General features: G+C 37.9%; 1 long non-coding RNA gene across 3 annotated transcripts; it reads left to right on the top strand.

The window, feature by feature from the left end:
• The first annotated feature begins 271 nt into the window (after positions 1 to 271).
• LOC110878758 lies at positions 272 to 3714 on the top strand. 3 transcript variants are annotated; one of them, XR_004872294.1, is made up of 9 exons: positions 272 to 513; positions 784 to 1011; positions 1281 to 1398; positions 1485 to 1677; positions 1794 to 1986; positions 2076 to 2231; positions 2322 to 2392; positions 2706 to 2936; positions 3467 to 3714. It is a non-coding gene; the product is annotated as an uncharacterized LOC110878758 (long non-coding RNA). The 3 variants fall into 3 exon arrangements; XR_004872307.1 differs by lacking the exon at positions 3467 to 3714 and having other exon boundaries at positions 1530 to 1677; positions 2706 to 3447; XR_002558184.2 differs by lacking the exon at positions 3467 to 3714 and having other exon boundaries at positions 2706 to 3446.
• The last annotated feature ends 2676 nt before the right edge of the window (positions 3715 to 6390 follow it).

Here is a 6390-nt window from a genome sequence, read left to right as displayed (position 1 = left end):
TAAAAGATAAACTCTTTATTATTATATAAAAGATAAACTCTAATTTATAATTTAGTGTTTATCTATATTATTATAAAAAGGAGAAGTGATGTATAAAAATGTAATTTTACAATCATGTACAACATTGGAAGCAGCATATACAACATTGTGTAAGCAGACAAAATAGGAAAGTGTGTGATATTTTAAGACGCTGGAAGGGCACAATTGTCAAATCAACCTCCTTGCCTTTAATTGCCACAGAAAGAAACGCTTATATTTAGTGAACTTAATTGCCACCATCGTTTAAGCTAACAAAGCCCTTTTGATTCCCTTTCTTCCTCCCATATCGACCTCATCTCTCTCTCTCTCTCTCTCTGTAACTTTCTTCGTTTCTTAATGACTGTTACATTTTGTGTAATCTTTAGGTCACACATTCAAGATTTGTATCAATGCAAGAAAGGCTTGAGTGTTTCTACTTCGGTGAACAGTCGGAATCAGAAACCCTAGCCGGAGCCATTTGTCGCCTGCACTAAAGTAAGAGAAATTTATCCTCATATCTTGATGTATCTTCATATTATTGATATTAATTGTGTGATTTACTGATTTATAGATCATGTTTAAACTTCTGGAGTATTAATCCTTTAGGGTCTTGGAATATTTCATGAGGTCCCTAACTCAACAACACAGTAGATTTGCCTGCAGAGTTGTTTTCTTCTGGAATATTAATTGTTGGATATGTTATTCGCATATTTTATTAGGTTATATTAATTATGATATGTCTTTTGTGTCACCACATTTCTCCAGAGCACAAGGAACGAATAGAGGAGGCAGTGGAGAAAGAGCGCATCCAGAAAGAAAAGGAGGAAAAGCAGAAAACGGAAGCCGAAGAATCTGAATCGAAGGAACACAAAGATGAAGAGAAAAATGATGTTGAAGAACAAAAGCATGTGAAATCACAATGTTGAAGAACAAGAGCCTGTGGAAAATAATGACAATGAAGCTGCAGTTCTTGATGACTCTTCTTCAAGCCAGGTTAGAGTGACTGTGCAAACTGAAAGTTCTCACAACCTGAACAATGCATTGTGATAGTTGAATGTGTCGAGGTGGAAAAATGGGCGGGTTGGGTAATGGGTCAAAGCTGGTAAACCTTTGGTACGGGTTGCGTTGATCTGATTCTTTCTCGCGTAACTCTTCAAATTTAACACTATACAAGTGTGAGCTAATTTGTGGATTCCCATTTAGAATCCTTCATGTGAGCTAATTTCTTGTTTCAAATGTTATCGTATTGGATGTTTGTTCAGGAAGAAGATGCAACCAAAGACATTGATGCATTATCAAGGGAATATTTGGGGCGTGAAATTGGTTCACGATGGACTGGAAAAAAAACAGATGAGTTTTGCCACTTACTCTAGGCTCCAGGTGACTGTTCATCTAGCTTTGGTTTTATCTTATAAGTTTGGTATTATTTTTGGTTCTTTGACGATTTAATCTTCAATTCGCTGTAGGTTGCTAAGGATAACGATATTGTTCTTAAATAATTACTTAATTAGGTGGTGGAGCTGGTCAGAATACCTACTTTAACACCAGATGATGCATTGGGAGGCTGGTTTGAACCGGTTTGGGGCTGCTATGATATGAAGGTTGCAAGCTTTTGGTTTAGGTTGTTTCGGTGGAGGAGGAAATGAACCGTAATTGATGGTAAATAGTTTAGTTTAATGTTTTACTAAGATTTGAAGTGATTTGTGTGGTAATCTATGTATTCTGTGTTTATGTGTGCCTATTTTTCTATTTTTTGTTCTTTTTTTTTTCTGCAGGAAAAGAGTGTTTTCAGGGAGTTCATTGATTTGGCGGATTCGCGGCGGCAATGGTGTTTCAGCGCCGATATGAGATTTCATGGACCAGCTTAAGGTTCAACTTGAACAAGCCTACGTTGAGGAATTTAGGTCACACTCCGGTGAGAACTCCAGCGAACTAAGTTGGGAAAATCATTTTGGTTCGATGAATCAGGTAAAACCCTATACCCCATTCGATTTTATCAGTAAACCAATACATATTGAGACAGATCCGTAATTTATGTATTTTTTTGGCCAATCTAGGGTTTAGGTCACACTCCGGTGAGTACTCCGGCGAACTAAGTTCATTGCATCAGAAGACATGAGTGTAGGTTCCGGCAATCTACGATTTGGTATAAGCAAATTGAAGATATGGATCTTAGCTTTTAGATACAACAGTAAAGCGAAAGGCAAAAAATGGTATGTAAATATGTAATATTGGGTTTTAAACTCTTCATTTTATTGAGTTTGGTAAATGAGTTTATGTGAATGTTCGTTTACATTATGAAGAACAAAAAAAATGACGTGAAGGTTGATGTTGCTGGCGTTGGTGAGGCCAAAGAGGACATGAAGAAATTGTAGTAAGTAATCTCAGTCTATGTTTCAGGTTCTTGTTGCAACTGGATCCAATCTAAAATAATCTTTTGTCTTAGTTTCGATTAATGATGTTTGTACATTCCCTATCTTATGTTATTTTTGATCGGTTGAAAGTTGAAAAGGCTGGAACGGGTCAAGTAGAGATCTTGTGAAAGTAGTTACTAATAAGCAAGCGTTTTTCTTTAATATTAGTCTCAAGTAGATTAAATAATCAAAGCATGTAATATATAATACATGAACTTAAGCTTGGCAAAACTTTGCAGGCCTTTTTACATATTTTTGTTAACAAATTTACAGGTTTGAGAAGGAAGCATGGTTAACAAGTCCTTAAATGTCACCAGCAAGCTCTATCGCCGGTTTGAGTAACACCAGGTCACCAGCTCATTTAATAATTTCCATCAAGGAGCTTGGTTTACACCCTAGGCCTGGCAAAGTTAACCTAAGCAGGGCAGCATCCTTAGGATATTGGTGTCCTTGTGAGCATCATGTTGGCTGTTGGCTGGAGAGAGTTAATTTTTACAGCTGCAGGTATTTGTTACTGTTTGGTTTTGTTGACGTGGTCAACTTTTTAATTGATTTAGTAGAAGCGGGTTGAATGGTCAAAAGTGACCTGAAGTATATTTAAATTATTGCACCCTTAAATTGCTTTATTTGAGCGGGTCAAATTCAAAAGTGACCTCAAGAGGTCTTTAATGCATCAAACAAGCAAACTGTTGATCTAGGGTTCAATGAGAATATATGCAGTCAAATATCGAACTAAGGCTACATAATATTTTGTTTTTATTTAATGATAGTTTTGGTTGTTAAAGGGTTTATTTAATGATAGTGAAGGGTTTCTCTCGCCTTTCGGTATGTAAGCCTTTCGGTATGTAATGTATAATTATTCATTTCATTTTAATAGTTTCATATGGATGATGTTTTTTTAATATATTATGTGTAGAAGGCAAAGATGCTGGATACAAATTATTGTAAATTATTAAGCAAAAATCAACCATATGTATAAAGTATATACCTATGTTAGATAAGGAAAAGTGTAATAATTGTGTGTTCATTTGCAGGTGGGTGGGAGATGTTTTTCATATCAACCTGTATACGGGTTTTTTTTTTTTTTTTTAGTAATTGGACATACATGTATAGATAAATATAGATAAAGAGTCAATCTTGATATACAAAGTCAACTCTTGTCATATTACATGCTGGTTCAGACAACATCTGATGATGTGTCTTTAGTTTGTTGTATAGTTTTTTTTTCCTTTTCAATACGATTTCTTTTTTATCATCAAGGAACCTTGCTGGTTTTGGTATATCTACCCTTTACTCCCAACAACGTACATTTTTTTTTTCGTTTCTACATACAAAAAGATGACACCTCAATAAAACAAATGGTCGAAACATCCGACCCACTAGACCCGCACCTAACGGGTGATCAATGAATGTTTGAAGACGAGTTGTGCATCTAACAAACTTCATATTTTAACGTCAACAATTGGAATAGTCATCGTAACTGAATCTAATATAGGTCGGGACACCCGTCGCAACGCGCGGGCATTCCCACTAGTAAAATAATATGTTCAAACCCTCCCAGCCTGCACCTCTCTCTCTCTGACTTTCTCTGCAGAAAATGCCACCACCAACATCCTCACCGTGTGTCCTCCATCTATGCACCACCATCACCACCATCGTGACAACCACCCCCACCACAACCAACACTGGTTACCAACTCCACCACCGTCACTTACCTATCCGCCACCCACCTTCACCACCGTCACCTACACCACTATGCAACCACCACCTAAACCTGCAACCACCAACCACCATAAACCACAATCATCTCCGACCACATACCGTTATCCACCATAACCACTCCATCGTTTGACACTCCATTACTACACAATCATCCACCCATCAACGTCGATTCATCGTCGCCGCCTTCAATCTGAACGGCCAATGGACCTGCAACACCAGATCTAGCCGACAAGCACCAACATTTAAGATCCGGTTCGTGATATTTCAGATCTGAAGAAGGTCGAGAGGTCGATGGTGAAAAGGTGAAGAAGAAAGGGAGATGGGGTTCGTTTTGGTCTCCTTCCGGATGGTTGTTGTGGTGGTTGTGTGGCGGCGGAAGTGGCGGTGCACGGTAGTCGTTGGTGGTTTGAGATGATGGTGACGCTGGCGGTGAACGGTGGTTTAGGATGATGGTAGTTGAAGTGCTTGAGGATGGTGATGATGATTATGTGTTTATACCTGATATAGGCAGTATACATATATATGTATATAAGTGTGATTTTTATAACATTAATTTTTTTCTTTTAATTTTTAATGTAAACACATAATTTTTTTTCCAAAATTTATGTTTATTTTTTTCTTCTAAAATATGAGTTGTCCATGCATTGCCCAAAGATTCCACCTAACGTTTTTTAAACGTTAACTCAGTGAATGTTTATTAGTGGGTGTTTGGGATTCCTTCTCAAAAAATGACTTATTAACTTATATAAGTGAGAAGTTAGAAATTCTTACTTTTTAAAAAGAGTTAAATGTCATTTTAGTCCCTGTGGTTTGGGTTATTTTGTCAGTTTAGTCCTAAGGTTCCATTTTTCACCTGTGGGTCCAAAAAGGTTTCACTGTTGCCATTTTAGTCCACTGGGTTAACTTCATCCATTTTTTCTGTTAACGAGAAGGCCAATTCGGTCATTTTATATGTAATTCTGTTAACTAGAAGGGCAATTTGACCATATAAAATGACCGAATTGGCCGTCTCGTTAAAAGGAAAAATGGCAACAGTGAAACCTTTTTGGACCCACAGGTGAAAAATGAAACCTTTGGACTAAACTGGCAAAATGACCCAAACCACAGGGACTAAAATGGCATTTAACTCTTTTAAAAATGACTTCTCATCACATAAAACCCTCCAAACACTCAAAAAACAACTTATTAACTTTTATAAGTCAATAACTCATAAATTGCTCCAAAATAAGGCCATGGGGTATGGGGCTTGGGTCGGGGCATAGGTTGGGAGAAAACACCCAAGGCACCACCCCGGGTGGGCTTGGGTTGGGGTGTGGCCCCTTGGGGCTTGGGTTTCAAGCCGGGCGTGGGGCGGGGGACCAAGGTGGCATGGCGGTTTGTGAATGGCCAAAAGAAAAGATCCGTTGGGCTAGCCGTTGGCCAACGGCTATATTTAAAAAAATATAATTTTTTTCTTCCATTTTTTCACTATAAAACTCACATTTTACTTCCATTTTTACCACATTCAACCACATCTTCTATACATCTTCAATTCTCCTACTATAAAACGAAAAAATGCATCCTTACAGCCGTCCTTTTGACCCGAGCAACCCGTATGGATTCCAAGAAAATAATCCTAGCCCACCACCCACTCGTCCAATAGCTCGTCCATTTTTCATACACTCTCCTATGCCCGACATGGCGGGTTATGCATCGTATATCGGGAATCGTGTATTTACTAACTTCCCACACACCGAAGATTCAATACCTACCCCGTTTTCACAATCGCCCATCAACCTTTCACCAACCTCCATCGACCTTTCACAAAACGAATCCATTCCCAAAACTCAACCACCCAAAGAGGGTCCTTCCGCATCGAAACCCATCAAAAAAAGAAGTCATAAGAAAAAAACCGAGGAGGATAAAGTAGTTGAAACCGCCAAACGAAAACAACAAAAATGGGTCTATGCTGAAGAAGTTGCATTGGCGAGGGCTTGGTGTGAACAATCTCAACATTCAACTTTAGGTATTCTTAACCTTAGTTTATATTAATGGAATGGTTATTTTTTATATGAGTTTGTAATATATTAATATTTTTTTATTAAAATAGGAAATTCGCAACATCGAACCGCCCTGTGGGAATCGGTTAGTAGGAAATTCCATGAAGAAATGGGTAAGGAGACTTATCGTGAAAACGATAGCTTATCCTCAAAGTGGAGCGAGATAAGCTCCCAACTTACAAAATTTAGTGAGTTTT

This window comes from Helianthus annuus, chromosome 1, assembly GCF_002127325.2.
Source record: "Helianthus annuus cultivar XRQ/B chromosome 1, HanXRQr2.0-SUNRISE, whole genome shotgun sequence".
NCBI lineage: Eukaryota > Viridiplantae > Streptophyta > Magnoliopsida > Asterales > Asteraceae > Helianthus > Helianthus annuus.
Note: the sequence above shows the minus strand (reverse complement) of the source record. Positions and strands in the feature narration are given on the sequence as shown.